This window comes from Sinocyclocheilus anshuiensis, unplaced genomic scaffold (assembly GCF_001515605.1).
Source record: "Sinocyclocheilus anshuiensis isolate Anshui unplaced genomic scaffold, SAMN03320099.WGS_v1.1 scaffold1879, whole genome shotgun sequence".
NCBI classification, from domain to species: Eukaryota; Metazoa; Chordata; class Actinopteri; order Cypriniformes; family Cyprinidae; genus Sinocyclocheilus; species Sinocyclocheilus anshuiensis.
Window position 1 is genome coordinate 521,075 of NW_015549707.1, and position 17,013 is coordinate 538,087.

At 36.7% G+C, this 17,013-nt stretch overlaps 1 pseudogene; it reads right to left on the reverse strand.

Annotated features, from left to right (window-relative positions):
• LOC107660672 (phosphorylase b kinase regulatory subunit beta-like) overlaps nucleotides 1-17,013 on the reverse strand; it is an 82,479-nt pseudogene that overhangs the window by 7,653 nt on the left and 57,813 nt on the right.

Here is a 17,013-nt window from a genome sequence, read left to right on the forward strand (position 1 = left end):
TCTCTGTCAAAGTCTTTTGGCAGAATCTCTGTCAAGGTCTTGTCTCTATCAAATTCCAGAAGTCTGGTCTTTGACTAGGTCTCTCCAAAATCTTTATTTTATTTCTTTCTAGCCATTCAGATATAATCTTAATCATTGTTTTGCTGCATCACCCAATTACACTTAAAGTCAGCACGAAATGTAAAGTCACACTATCTATTTTCTAAATGCCATCATTAACACTCTAATCAAATGTTATTGAAATTACTGAGAAATAGAGAAAAAAATTGACCTTGTAATTTACGTCATAACTCAGTATCCCAGGGAAATGACACTTCTCTCTGGTGATGTATGCCAGAAGTCTCCAATAATTTCATCTGATATCTGGTCTGAATGCAAGCTCACATTCAGAACAGCCTCCATCCAATCAACAACAAACAACAAACGGAACCAAGACCTCACCTTTCACTATTTTCCTTTTGATACTCCATTTCACTCAGGTGTACATCACAACATGAAAAAAAATGTTACAATTGGTTACATCGTGACTTTAAGCTTCAGCTTGGTTGGACATTCTCCTTAATAACTGTCTATTACGCGCATATAGCAGAACTGGTGTTTTTTTCAATAATAACAGTTAATCCAGGTCCCAAGGCAATCTCTAATACAATCATGCTGCCACCACTATATTTTATTGTACAGGCACAGTCTGCGATGCTTTCACTGTTTTCTGATATCTTTTGAAACTTCTGCATGAGGTGCTATGCCCTTGAAATTTTGACAGGTTGACCAACTCTGTGAACATTTACCAAAACTCAGGGTCTAATGGCTCACATTGTGTTCAATGGAGTCTATGAACCTTAGAAATGAGTTTGTAACTCTTTTCAGACTTATATAGCTCAATATTTCCACTGTCTACCTGTAGACATTTTGAGGTGACTTCACTATAATTGAATGGCTCAATATATTGTACACTACCATTCAAAAATTTGGACTCGCATGCATTAAATTGATCAAAAGTGACAGTAAAGACATTTATAATGTCTTCTCTTTCAAATAAATGCTTTTGAACTTTGTTGATACAAAAAATTGATCCAAAAGCTGTTTTCAACATTGATATAATAATAAAAAATATATGTTTCTTAAGCACCAAAACAGCATATCAAAATGATTTCTGAAGGATCATGTGACACTGAAGACTGGAGTAATGGCTGCTGAAAATTAAGGTTATTTCAAAATAGGAATACATTACATTTTAAAATGTAAAGATTTCTAAAAAGATTTCTTTCAAAACACATAAAAAAAAATTCGGACCAAAAACCTTTAAATTGTAGTGTATACGCCAACTCAACAGGAATAGTTGTAGTAAAGTCTGCTTGTGTTCAGTCGTATAAATGTAATTGCCAACTAAGATTTTATTGACTGTTTCAAGCCTAAATAGTCAATATGCCTTAGGCAATATACTTCTTTAAATTAATTATTTAAATAATAATTTCAAAACCATGCTTTGTGATTTCCCAGATTTCCCTTTTAATTAAACTATTCGGAGAACTATAAATACATCTTTTAATAATGCTTTCTTTCATTTTTAATAATACTTTAGTTTCATTTTTACGAGGGAAATGCTGATTTTAGAAGTCAAAAATACTTGTATATACAGTCAAATAATTTATTGCAAAGAGCAGCACACCTGAAGTCTGTCCACGTGAACTTTGACTCCTCCAATGTTTCCCTTCTTAAAAGACGCCAGCATGTCCAGGATGGGGTTGAAGCGGCTTCCCCTAGGAGGCAAGAGATGACATTACTGAACCTTTCATAAACAAAACCAGGATCTGGCTGATCCTGGAGAGACTCTTACTTAATGTTGTCCTCTCTGATAAGGGCAAGGAAGAGAGGTCGGCCTGGCATCTTCCAGTACTGCTTAATAAACTGCAAGGCATTCTGCAAAACACATGTAAACACAAACGCGTTAATACAGTGCAGATTGCAGAAGAGGGCCGACACTGATGATTTATGGGGAACGTTTCTGTCCATTGCCCATTTTCTGCCCTAAATTTGATTCTTTCTTTATATAGAAAGATAGACAAAGTATGGAACATAAAGTGAGCCCTCTTCTTACATTGTCTGAGCAACCGGTGAGGTGTGATACCACCCAACTCACCTTAATATCATCTATCAAAAGCATGACATCCTGGGACAAGTAGAAGTCGCTAAGATCGAAGACAATTGGATAGCAGACCACAGTCTTTCCAAGGATTTGATAAATCTGAGGGGGAGAGAAATGACCCATTGCGTTACCTGCAACTATATGGATGACTGGTAGATCTAAACATATACCTTTTACCTCAGACAGCATATGAAACATTCCATTCGTTCTGCACTGACAGACATAGGAACATCCCTGTAACTCTCTATGTAATTCTAGGAGAAGCTGCATACTGCCCACCACTGTCATACAGTACTTAATATAATCAATTCTCTATCAAAAACCGAGGATAATAACTCTGTCTGGAGTTCCTATTTTTATCTTCCCCAAATGTCATCGTGCTTAAAAAACAATGCTGGCAGTGAGGATCAGCAGGTTTTGGAATGGAACAATAGGCTTATAATTAATCATCTATAGTTCATATTTGTGTCTAGTTAAAGGGGTAGTTCACCCAAAAAGAAATTTTTAAAAGAAATTCTATTTTTAATACAATATTTTGACAAATCTTTATGAAAAGTCATAGTGACCATGGCTGTAAAGCTCCAAAAATGACAAAACAACCATAAAAGTACTTCACGAGTTGAGTGCTATTTTCCAAGTCTTTGAAAGCCATATAATAAGATACAGATACAGATTTAATATACAGATTTTTTTCATTAATCTACTCTGTTACCAAGATGTTAACTCAAGAACTGCTGCAACTAGATCATTTGTAAACAAATCAGTCAAGATACTGTTTGAAAAGCAAACCAACCCTTTACAAAAAATAACCATGGTTATTTTGGTTGTAGTAAAAGTGTATAGCATGGTTATAGTAAAAGTGTAGCAACCATGTTTTTTTTTGGCGTACTGATTACCATTTGTTCTGGCCTTTTCTTCAGGCCACAGAAGCATGGTAGTGGGTTTGCATTTCGTTACGCACTTCATTCCACAATGCGTTCTATCCTTGTTCTTATTTATTTGATTCGATAATTGATCAACAAAACATTGATTAAAATTAAGATCCAAATTATACAAAATGAAATTCATTCGAAAAGGGACTTTCCACAAAACAAAAAACATATGAAGTTTGTTCTCTCCATTTCTCCCGGCATATTGTCATCCAATTCATTACCATGCCCTTTATGACGTTTACAAATGACACAATTTTCTTTCATAATTAACAGATTAAACTGAAGCAAAACACAAACAAATAATATTTAAACATAAATATAAAACAAAATACATTTTCTTAAATGGCTACAACAATGATATATGGTATAACTATAGTAGCCATGGTTATATTGGTGCACAAAATGTATTTTTTTATTTATTTATTTTTTTAGAGTTGGACTAATATTTATTATCATAGCCATAGTGTTGCTCTGAGCCTCTTTTTATTATGAGGTTCAAACACTAAGAACTGTAATGAGCAGGAGCTGAAATAAATGAGAAAATGTTTGTCAGGAGAGCACACAGAACATTGTTTACCTTGCAAGTGCCAATGCAGCCAACAGGCCTCTCTGGTCTCCCACTCAAACCGAGCTTCTTATTGATAGCAAGAAAGCGGTATGCCTGGACAAATAAAGTCACACTCTTTAACAACTAGAATGCCTGTCCATTATGTGTGCAAAGGCATTATCTGAGCCGTTATAGTACAGGAACCATATGGTTTAATTAATACCGTGTATGTTTTGTTCAGTAGTTGATTCTGAAAGACTGGTTATTTCCCTGGAGAAAAGGTCAACAAAACAGTCATGACAGAATGTGTGTAGGCTTTTGTATGACTGGAACAGATTAAAGACTCTAGGTTTTGTTGGGTGGTGTGATTTTTATGGCATGAGTGAGATACCACCAGATAAAACTGTATCACATGGGGATCACCTCCTGTTACTGTGAATATTAATGTCCCCTCATACCTGGTACAACACAGTGTGTGCCACAGAAGAATCAGCATAAGCCAGACAAGCCAGTTTACCTTGCAGTTTTAAGTTGGTTCAATACCGCTGTGATATTTTTCACAAGGTCTTAGTGCCATTAATTAAGACAAAGAGATCTGAGCAATTAAGCCATTATTTGAGCATAACAATTTCACAACACCTCCTCCTGACCTCAAGGAAGCTGCTCACTTTCTAAGAATACCTAATTATTAATTTAGCATTCAGCTGATACTTTCATCTACCACAACTTGCTGTATACTTAAGAGTCTCTAGTCCCTTGGATCAACTTGGTGTTAAGTGCCTTACTCAAAGGTACAAGTGATAGTTCATAGTTCTTTTAGATTTCAAGCCCAGATTCTAAATCATTACACTTTGCTGTGTAAAATTGTAGGAATAAGCAGATTCAAACATTTTCTGAAGAAAATGTAAAAGTAGTGTGCTAGGTAGTATCACACTGGCTAATAAGACCCTATTTTGTATATACATTTTATTTTAGTTTTGTGTGTGTGTGTTGTATTGTGTATTGATCCATGCAGATACACTAACGTTCAGTGTTTTTGAAGTTTCTTATGGTAACCAAGGCTGCATTTATTTGATCAAAAATACAGTGAAAACAATAATATTGTAAATTTTACAAAACATAGTAATTGTAAACAAAATTATTTTAAAATGCAATGTTTCCTATAATAGCCAAGCTGAATTTTCAGCAGCCATTAATATTGAGTGTGACATGATCCTTCAGAAATCATTCCAATATGCTGATTATTACAATTAGTTTAAAATGATTGTGCCACTAAAATTATGGAAAGTGTGAACATGTTTTTTTTTTCAGGATTCTATGACTTTAAAATTATTTTAAGTACTGAATTTATATGAAATAGATATTTATTGTTACATTATAAATGTCTTTATTGACATCTTTGATCAATTTAAAGGAATATTTCACCCAAAGAAACTTTTGTCATCATTTACTCACTATCGTGTCATTCCAAACCTGTAAGTTTCTCAGTAAAAAAAAAGTTGAACACAAAAGAAGATATTTTGAAGAATTTTGAACCAAAATACCAGTTATTGATCCCCACTGACTTCCATAGGGAAAGAAATACTATGGATTGATTGATTGCCAGCATTCTTCAAAATATCGTATTTTATGTTCAACATAAAAAAGAAACTCATACCGGTTTGGAACAACATGAGGGTGAGAAAATGACAAAATGTTCATTTTTGGGTGAACAATCCCTTTAATTTGTTCTCGCTGAATAAAACCATCAATTTCTGTCAAAAAAAAAAAAAAGTCTTAGGGTGTATTCACACCAGGAAAGTCCGCTAGTTCACTTGCTTTGGTCCGGACCAAAGTGCGGTTCACTTTCACACGGCCCTTTTTGCAAGTGAACCAGAAATTGTAAACAAAACAACACGAGTGCTTAAGGTCATCCATTCATTGGTTCATCCATTCAACCGTACCAGAGTTCATTTGGAACCGGACCGAGACCACCTCTTCAGCTGGATCTCGGTACGGTTGTTTGGTCCGCACCCGAGTGTGATTGCTGTATTCACACCTAACCAAAAGATCCGCACCAAGGGGGAAACGAACTTGAGTTCGATTCAATCGAACCAAACAAGACAGGTGTGAATACACCCTTTATTTACCCTAAACTTTTGAACGGTAGTGTAATTGGTCCACACTGGCTGAGACTTTTAGACACTTTAATTCACTTTTTTAGACACTTTTATTCCTGTCACAGTAACAACAAGGAAATTAATAAATAGAGGTATAGTCAGTGAACAGTATCTTTAAAATCAAACACATAAACCAGTGTCACTGACCGTGACACTTGACAACCACATGACACACAACTACAACAAATACAATACCAGAGCAAAACACTGAGCAGTAAAGCAGTAATTTGCATTATTTATTCATGCCTCCCTGCCACCTTATTTCACCAATGTCCACCCACTTGGAGATTTATAGCCTCTTCACTCCTCAGGTTCACCTTTCAATCTAAATTAATGTTATTTTTGGCCATTTTATTGTCTTCCAAGTGGAAATAAGTCTGATTGCTTAGAAAAGTAATAGTGCACGTCTCCTGAAGCGTAGCAACATAAAAGGCTTCACCTTGGTTATGTGCAATAATAATTAGGCTTTGTGACGCTTTCCTCAGTAATAATACTCCAGTGCAGGGAGGACAAAGTCAGAGTGTGCTGACATCTTTACGACATTAGATGGAGCTCTATTTCTCTCTGACCTCCTGCAGTCTGACATTCTCAGAATAACACTCCAGTACAAAAGTGTACTGCACAACAGAACGTTGACATGACAGAACAAGCAGAATAAGCCCCTGCTGAGGAGAATCCAGCTCATATCCAACTGAAACAGGAAAATAGCTGCTAATTTAGACAAAATCCAGTTGTCACAACGAACATTTTTCGAGAGCGCTTCATGCTCCAGAACTCTTTTTCTCTCTGTACCTCGGAAAATTTGTGTGCAGAATAGCAATGAGGGGAAGACACAACTGAATCGAGAGTGCCCTCCCTCTAATCAGGAGCTCAATATGCCTGACACGAAACCTGCAAATGCCACGCATGTTAAGCCTGTAGCACATCAAGAGGGGCAGTGAAGCCAGTGTGCTGATGCTGAAACAAACCTCTTTAATACGCAGGATTCTGCAATAAGTACGTTCATGCTCAGCCTTGATGCTTGGATTAGAAACAGCATGTCAACCTATGAACCGCTCTCATATCTGTGCTTCTGTTTTACATGATTATTCAAAAATATCAGGTTTTGGATTTGTAAAGGATAGAGCTACATTAGGGATGCACCACTGGTCAAATAAATAATTGAATTACAATCACATCCACGATTAAGTAATCATGAAAAATGTTAATGAGAACATTCGATTTAGATCTACTACCATTGTGTAAACATTTTCTGAGCATTGTAACCATTCACAGAATTTGTTTCAATTAGTTTATCTGAAACGACAAACAGTCCTAATGAGCGAGTTTGCATAAGCAGTCTGATCCATGAATGCATTTCCATTGTTGTGGCACACGATAATGAGTGCTGAAGAAACATCACCTGAAACAACAACAACAAGCTTGTGTAGAACCACAGCGCAAGGCATCGACAGTAACTTGGAAAGATTTTAGATTTGCACGCTGCACTGCTCACCACGTAGACTGAGTAACAGCCAATATATATTGCAAGAAAGTAATTATTATAAACATTATAATCAACAAGGTGTAGAGAGTGTAAATAAGAGCGCGTAGACAGCTTCGATAATTATAATGGGAGTCCCCAGAGTCCAAAACTCTGTATGGCCTGCACAGTAAAAAGATTCACTCATTTTAGCAGCGTTCTAGTATTTCTGTGTGGAATTTATTCAGAATCTGGACACGTTTTGTTTTGAGTCATGAGGCCCGATGTTAAGTTGACCACTGACTCTGGCTTGATTCACTAATTTACTGATTAATAGAACAGACTGATTTAAATATAAAATGTATTTAATATAGAATTAACAGAACAGATATTATAGAATTTACACTGCCGTTTAAAAATATTTTAAAGAAATACTTTTATTATTCAACAAGGACACGTTAAATTGCTCAGAAATGACATTCACATTCATGATGTTTTAAAAAGATTTATATTTCAAATCTTATTTTAACTTTCTATTCATCCAAGAATCCTGAAATAAATGTATCATTGTTTCCAAAAAATGTAAACAGCACAACTAATAACACAAATAATAAGAAAGGGTATTTGAGCACCAAATCAGCCTATTAGAATGATTTCTGAAGGATCATGTAACACTGAAGGCTGGAGTAATGTCTGCTGACTTTTAAGTGGTAGTGTAAATTAATACAAATTAATAATTTTATCATTTTATCAAAGAATATCATAACTAGCAATCAACCTAGTGCTATTGCTCCTTTCGTTCAAGAATCATTCAAGAAATTCAAATGTGCATCATTAGTCAAATGTGACATTGTGTCATTTACCATAAAGCGTGGCAGTGATGAAGGTGTTGCAGCTGATCTACAGTAGGCAGGCCTATATAGAGAGCTCCAGCTGTCTCCTTACAGAGGCATACTCAGCAAATCATCTCTCTCTAATGCACACTGGAGCACGCACACACACACACACACACACACACAACTGACCGTAGAAAGAAGGGAGTCAAGAGAAGCAGACACTGTTGGGTTTCTGATTTCAAACAGTTTTTAAACCAAACTGCTGTAAATTGCACGTTCTGGCGACAAAACCTTACCACCCACTCACACACCCACAGATAGAAGAACAAACACATAAACACGATTACAGACAGAATGGGCAGGAAAAATATTTTGCAAAAGATTTCTGACCCCTAAAACTATTCTAATAATCTGATTTATGACGACAAGTTTAGACCAGGTTGGTCAATAAATGAACACTACATTCTATTGATATATTGTCACAATGAATTCATATTTTGCTAGTATATTAACAAAGGACATTTATATATCTGCGAAAACATTAAAGTCTATTTTCAGAGTCTTTTGTCAAACTGATTTAATCAAATAAAAGCCAACAGAAGATATATGCTATTATTATTTTTCTGGCTTGTTTTCTTGAGATCATAACCTGTGTTCTTCTATGCATTTGGAAACAATCATTCTATTGTAATTCCATTTGGTGCAATTGTTCTATCGCCTTGTTTCAAAATGTCTGTTTCAAAACAAAGCACATTAATAGCGATTCTAGCTGAGGAAAAAATTATTTCTTATTACTACATTGTATTGCTTATGACTGGTTGAACATTTTATGGTCCTATGCCTTCCACAGACGATATACATTTATATAAATACATTTAGACCACTTAACTTAGTGATTGCTATCAGGATGTGAAAAGACTTTCAATTGGCATAACAAAAATGTGTTTGAACCAAATTACATACCCTGCTTTTAATGTGGTACTATGTCTAACATCTCGCTTAATATGAATCCTGCTCAAATCTTGTTCTTCAAACCTTGTTCTAAATATGTATGATGTTATGATGTTACTAATAGATGATAGCAAATTTTGACCAATGTACTCAAACTCTTGATAATTTGTTACTCTTTTTTAAAGTCAAACAGATAACGCTATCATGTATTTTTATTTTATTTTATTTTTTTGCAATTGGAGCAGACGAGAATGCAAAAATTACGTTTGTTGTAGATTTTTATAGTCACCACTATAAAAGTTTACCCAACTATAATGACTTTTGTAATTCTGAGAACCCTGGAAATGTGAAAAGGATCCATTTGGCCATTTAATCTTTGGTTATATAATATGATCTGTGACATCATTTCAAAGATTTTAATTGTCATATTTACATAGGCAACATACATCCATCCTAATGCTGTTATGTAGGATTTGTAATCAAGCACTGAAGTCAAGTATCCATTAAGGTCCAAGGGCAACACAATCTTGCATGACACTGTGATTATATAAATGAATGTTCTACAGGCACTTCTTATGCTGTGGGGTTCATGAAAATTTAAATATTTAAACAACAGTATTCAAGATATGCAGGCAAGGTGAGGTGTTAAGTGGAACTTGCTGCTTTAAATGAAGGAACTGATGGTTGGGTTAGACAAGTAATCCTGATTAAGGTTTGCGGAGTGAATAAGGGGAGAGGTGGGTTAAGTGCTGGGGTGAACAATGTTAAATGAACTGCAGAGCAGGCCTGGCTGGGACCAGCTGGCCACACGACCTCTTTCACCTCCCCCTCTCACCGGAAAAGCTTTAAATGAGAGCGCTGATAGATGAAGGCTACAGAATAGCCCAATAATTAGTGTGCATGCATCAATTAGACCAGAGGATGAAGAGAGAGAGAGAGAGACATGGGAAATTTATTTACCTTTGACTTTCTGCTATCAGGGCCACATGAATGACCACATCGTTCTCAATGGGACCCTGCAGGAAACAAGCAAAGACGACGTATTAGAAAACTTTGGGTCTCAACGGAGAAGACTCAAAGGCAAGGGCACAGAGTGTAAAATCCATCGCCTGTTAGTTCAGGAGTGAGTGACTTCACTAAAAATGAAGAAAAGAGAGAGAGAGACCTTAAAAGTGAAAGAAAAGTCAGAGCAGTTAGAGTATAACCGATGACTGGGTGGTGGGAGGGAATAGAGGAAAACAAGCTTCATTGAGAAAGAGAGAGAGAGAAGGAGAGACTGCGGATAAAGATGAGGGAGATGATGGTGGATCAGAGCCCTGATTCTTTATGCTAGCTCATTACAGTCGCTTGGGCTGGATGATGTAGTAATTTCGCTGAGATAATGAGCTGCTGATTGCTGAAGGTTTAGGTTGGGTCATATCAATCAGTAGCTAAAACCCTCTGCCTACACACAGAGGACAGCCAGCCTCCATTTAAACCTTCCACTGCCACAACTCCTGAACGGCAAGAGCATCTTAGCAGCTAATTTGTCTTGTTTTCTCGAGATCACAACTTGGGGGCTTCTCTGTGTTTCAAAACAATCATTATTTCTGCCGTTCTGCTCAGTGCTATGGTCAAACAAATAATAACAGAGGTTTGCAGGCACTTCTCTTGGAAAAATGTATGGCACATATCCAACATCCTTTCAAACCTTCTGCTACAACTCCAAAAACTGTAATATCAACCAGCTAGCATGTAAATAACACACCTTCAAATGCGCTAGGATGCGTCAAACGTCGAGATAGGCAGATCTATTAGTCTGAACGGAAGATGGTAATATATTTGAGGTGTAGGCTGTTTGTCTCGACTGTTGTTGTTTGCTTCCCCTGAAACGGGGGAGATAAGTGCTCGGTGAACAGGGTAAATCACAGCTTTGGGTTAAATGACATATTGGCACAGCCATTTTGTGGAGGCAGTGCAGTGAGTCATCACAAGGGCTGATCAACAGAGACTATACATGCTAATTCTGCCCTGCGTGAGGGCTGCAGAGGAGCATGGTATTTTGTTCAGGTGGATGGGAGCAGGTTCAAGTTGCCCTTGATGGATGGGAAGTGAATGTCTGGGTATGTTGTTAATATGTGACAGGTGCAGAAGTATTCAAAAAGTGAAAAGGTGCCGTGTAACTTCAGTAGTTTGCACTGCGCTATTGAAACAACTTGGAGAGATATTAAATGGCAGGGTTAAAGTCGGTCATTTTATGCACCAAAAATAATTGCAAAACAATCAACTGCAAAAGCATCAACATTAACATTTAAGCATTTGTCAGATGCATTTGTCTAAATGCTGGAATACGCTGCAGGGGTGAAAGTCAGGACAGAAAATCTAAACACTTTTCAGACAACATACACTTGGAGATTTTGAAAATGGTTACAGAGGAAAAACTGGGCTTCATGCACACTACTACTCAGGATCACACAATACCAGACGGTCAAGTTGTTAGAATACAACAAACTCACAAAGAAACATGCGCCTTGCTGCTAAGAGACTCATGACAGATGAAAACAATATGTGTTCTAAAACTGGCTCAAAATATCAAACATGTTTGAAATCCACAGAATGAATGGAATCATGATCTGAAGCTTAAAAAAAAATCGGAATCTGTGTCGCTATATGCTACATGGTTCTCTGTGAAATCTGTCAACTCTGACTGCCTAAAATCTGCATACTGGCTCTGACTTTCAGCAACTAGTGTTGACTCCTTCAGGCTGCAAATCGAGGCAAAAATGTACGCAACAGTCGTTTAGTGAATTCCCAGCCTTGACAATACATTTAGGATACGTGTTTTACCTGCAAACACTTCAGTTTAGGGACCAATTCTCACTATTAACTAGTTGCTTATTAGAATAGTATATTACTAGCATATTGGCTATTTATTAAAATTTATGAAGCACATTTACATTTATTAATTTGGCAGATGCTTTTATACAAAGCGACTTACAATTGAGGAATACATCAAGCGATTTACCATAAGCTGGCAATAAACACGAGAAGTGCCTGCTATACAAGGTTTCAGTCATTGTTCAAATAGTAAAAGCTAGGACAGGAAGGGATAAGGATAAAAGAGAACAGAAAAAGTGAAGGCATAGGTTTTTATTTTTTATTTTATTGTATTCTACTTTTTTGTTTTTTTATTTTAATTTGTTTTATTTCTTTTTTATTTTTTATGAGGAGGCAGTTAGATGCTCACAGAAGAGATTAGTTTTCGGTTGTTTCTTGAAGATTGTGAGAGATTTGGCTATCCTGATGGTGTTAGGTAGGTCATTCCACCAACAGGGTACGGTGAAAAAGAACGTCCTGGAGAGTGATTTTGTGCCTCTCTGCAATGGGACCATATATTAATGCCTTATTCTGCATGACCATATTTTAGATCCCTTAATCCAACCCTAAACTTAACAACTACCTTACTAACTATTAATAAGCAGCAAATTAGCAAATTTATTGAGGCAAAAGTCGTAGTTAATAGTTATTTAATAGCGAGAATTGTTCCCCAAGCTAAAGTGTCAAACATGCAAGCTAGAGGAATCATTTTTTCCATTGTTTCTGTTGTTGATCACATTAGAAAATTATTTTAAATCAAACTTCAGCTTTGGTAAAATAAAAATGGAATAAAAAAAAACAACAACTTACAATTGAAATGTAATGGGCAAATATTGAACATTTGTACACTGTAAGTCCACTGTCAGTGTGTATCTGTCAGTGCATTTCTTTGTTTTCTTTTATAATGTGAGGTTCTTTTATAAAGTGAGTACCAGCATACCTCATTAAACTGGAATAGAAGATAGCTTCTTTTTTTTTTTTTTTTTTAGAAAAAAAACTTCCCATCTTGGATATGCACATCTTTCCTGACAGCAGTGTAATGGCTTTGTAGTTATGGAAGTTTTATTTGAAGTGGTGTGAATGATGGCAGTTGGTGGTGTACAAAACCCTGCAAGTACTACTAGTGGTGCTGGTGGGAGCCCTTCTGTGCTCTGCAGACTCCTGCAGTCTCTCTCTCCACACTGAAGCAGCAGACAATAAACTATGAGCAGCTCAATAGGACTGACAGTGATAAAAAATGCTCTTTATTAATGTCTCCGTTACCAATCAGTCAAATGATCTCTATTCATAATGTGGCTCCAAGAGCCCCACCGTGAGTCAAATAGTCAATATTTACCTCTAATGACAAATCTATCTTCCTCTAAGAACAATAATAAATTGAAGACAAAAAACAAATGAGGCTAAAGGCTCTTGTGACGTTTAGCATAATCATGCTGTATCTGCAAAAAAGCACAAATTAGTCCTCAAAAGTGTAAACATCTGAGGCATCGTACCATGATGGTATCATATGTTAATACCGTGGTATTTTGATAATTAACACATCTATGTATGATTACCATATTTATATACTATGGTATTAATGCTACTTTAACTTAAAATTATACTACAGTATTATGGTACAGACTGTAGTCAAGGTAGCACCATATTTAATTTTTGACATGAATGAAAATGAGGCTGTGAGAGATAGAAGTACTTGAAGTATTGTTGTTTAAAAACTAATCGATTGGTCAGCTGATGAAAATTTCTGAAAAATTCTTTCAGTAGACAAAAACTTTTTGAAGTTGTGAGTTGTGAAAATTACATGATCTCAGACCTTTATAAACTGCATGCCATTGTAAAGTCTAAGTCTATCCCTCACAGCCTTGTTTTCTTCTATGTTAAATCAATATGGCATCTAACCTGATTAGGATGGTGATGGCAAGTAATTTTAATACGGGGGAGCATCTTTTCAACATTTGGAGCTTTCACTAATTCAAAGCAGTCATACGTTGACAGGCTTAGACTCTAACAGTATCTAGGTTAAGACTGACTGCGGTGTAAGCTGCCCCTGCGTGCTGAGGAAATTTCATATCTGATGTAAAAGAGCACTTGAAAAACCTCCCCTTCGGCAGCTAAGTGATGTTTTCACCGAGTCTGGAGCTACTGGAATTGAGATGGGATCACTAATTGCAAAACTCTACAGCTTGTCAGTGTATCACAAAGGTGTAAAAGTACAGACTAATGAAATGCTATTACTGATGCCTCAGATGCAATATACCGTAATACAGAGATCACATTTCATGTTATTACAGTGTTTTCTTTTTCTGCAGACAGTAGGAACTACAAAACCACAAACTAAATGTAAAACAGCATTCTACACAACACCAGTGTTGCTCATGTGGCAGCAAATATTGTTATATTTTGACAATCTCAAATAAGCCATTTTTACTAATTCCATTCTTCTAATAAATGATTGCAAACGTAATTGAGCTGTGAAGATTCTATGCTATTCTCTTTGATTCTATTCTCATTGCAAACACAATGTAACTGTAAAGATTCTATTCCAATCGGGCAGCCTGAAATAAGCTCCTTTTTCCTGAATCCATTTATGTGACAAATCAATGCAAACCTAATGGACTGTCTCTTGGAGATATGATGTGGATAAAAGAGATCTGGCAGATCCACGTTCCCTTTGCAGTTTGTTCTTCAACTGCTCTTCTGCCAAAAGGCAAAAACATTAACTCATGTGAACTGCTGCTCTTTCAGATGTCTAACGTTCCTTAAAGGATCAAAATTTGAAGAAGTGTCTTTGTCGATGCAGTGACTTCTCAATGTTAAACCCTACAGCTGGCAAGTTTGGAAGCTGTTCACATTTTAGGTTTACACATTTCCCTTTTGCATTGGTCGCAGATTTTGGACCCCAATGTATTTACAAAAAAACTCTTTCCAAAGTAGAATGGAAAAAGTGCTTATTTTTCAGCTCCATTCCACTTCTTATAATAGAGTGAAGGGGCTCCCTATGCAACAGTGCAAGTCTGCAAGCCACAATCACCTTAAAGAAATTGAAAAGGTTGGGGATTGGACTTTTGAGAAGGTGGGAGTGTAACTGTGAACAAAGGCTTGCTGTGAATTCGATACACATCACCCCTCACTAGAAGGACCACCGATATATATTAGATCTAGTCGGCAATCCTTATGACAAAAAGAAGAAAAAAAAATCAATTTATATTAAAGCGAGGCAGGTGAAAGCCTCAGGAGTCTGGTCAGTGGTGTTGTATGTGATGTAATTCCCATAAAGATGCAGTGTGTGGAGTGAGAGGAGATAAGGAGGCTGATTACTAATACCTGTTGAGCCGCTCCATGGGAAAGTCTTTGCCGAACTGTTTCAGAAAAAGCCTAGGAGTGTGTTTTCAAGTCTCTGATAAAACATACAGTCGCTAGAGTAATTTGAAAGAAGATGACTCTTTTGTTGACTTTTTTTGTAATTTATTCCACAGGCTCCCTATCTAATAATCATCAAACATCACTAAAGCACAATAAAAAGGCTTTGGGTTCAGATGTACTTTCGTGTCTCACTGCATAAAGTAATTATGTTTCTATATTTCACTTTATTAAAACCGACTGACAGGTTCTTGGGGTCTTTTATTGGTTTTGGTCTCAAGGTCTAGCCTTGGTCTGGGTCTTTTGGGGGTCTAGTGTTAGTTTGGGTCTTAAAGGTTCTTTACCCATAAACCCTTAGTGTTTTCAGATTCAGATCTCAGTCTCATAATTCTGTACACACAGTACTTGCCAGTTGGCTACTAAACAATACTTGAGCAACATTACATATTTAGAGGTGCAGTGAAATACACTCCAAACGTTACAGCATCAGAGTGACACTGGATTTGGACTCTCACACTATGAAGTCTGGAGTTGTAATAACGGAGTGAGTGACACATAAGTGATATCTTGCCACATTCTTCACGTCTGCTGGCTGTCGGTGATAAACATACAACACATCTGTCACCACTCTGCAGACGTTTGAGAAATGACTTTCAGCTCCAACAACAAATATGTTTCTGCACAGCCATCAGCATCAAATCCCCGCGTTGCCTTGCCAAATGTATGGTCCTTTTCCTGCTCTCTCTTTAGTATTTTTAACCCATCATCGCTGTGAAGTGTTTTGTTTGTATCTCTCACCATGAAGGTGGACAACTGAAGTGCTTCAAAGCAGTGTGTGCATGTGTGTGCATATGCATGTGTAGTGATGGCCATTGGAATTTTTCCATCAATCTTTTCAGGACTCACTGCTTACACACACACACATTGCATGCTTACATTTATAAAAGAGTAATTTCCACTAGGAAGGGCAACCTTAACAAGTACAAGGTGAATTAGTTCCCCCATCAAAGGAGAGATGTGAGCATGTGTGTAAATGTGCATCTACTTACTTCCAAGCAACATAGTAAGTGTGTATGTGTATGCACCACAGTTTTGCAGCATTCAAAACTGAACAGAGAATGTCTTTTAAATGCAGTTCTTGAATTTGAATTGAGGTAGCCAATAGGATGCAGAATTACAATTCAAATTTGAATGAATGATAGACAGAACAATAGTATGACAGAAATAGATAGACAGACAGCCAGGATCAATAGATACAATGATAGAATGATGGAATGCTAGAATGAATGACAGAACAACAGAATGATAAAACGTTAGAGCAATAGATAGAACGATAGATAGATAGATGAAAGTTTTGTTTTGTGATTTACACACCCTTGGACATCTGTGTTCATGTCACATGTCTTATGGCCACTTGATATCTCTTCACCGCTTGGGGTGTGTTTATTTGTGGTGTGTTCTGGAAATCCATCCGGGTGTTTATGAAGTGACTCAGCCCAGAGAAAAAGACATGCAGACAGGAGATTTCATGTGGAACGAGTTGCATGCAATCCCCATAGTCCTCTACTCAAACCCCGAACAATCACTTCCTAGAAGGCGTACCGCAGGAGCATCCTGTGTTTTCACATTAAAAGGTACAGTCGTTGAGCACAGCCAACAAAAACAATGGGGCCATGTTCTGTTGGAATACATTTGTATTAATGCATCAAATTAAATATGAATCAGAGAAATATAGCGTCTGCAAAGCTAAGTAACTGCAAAAAG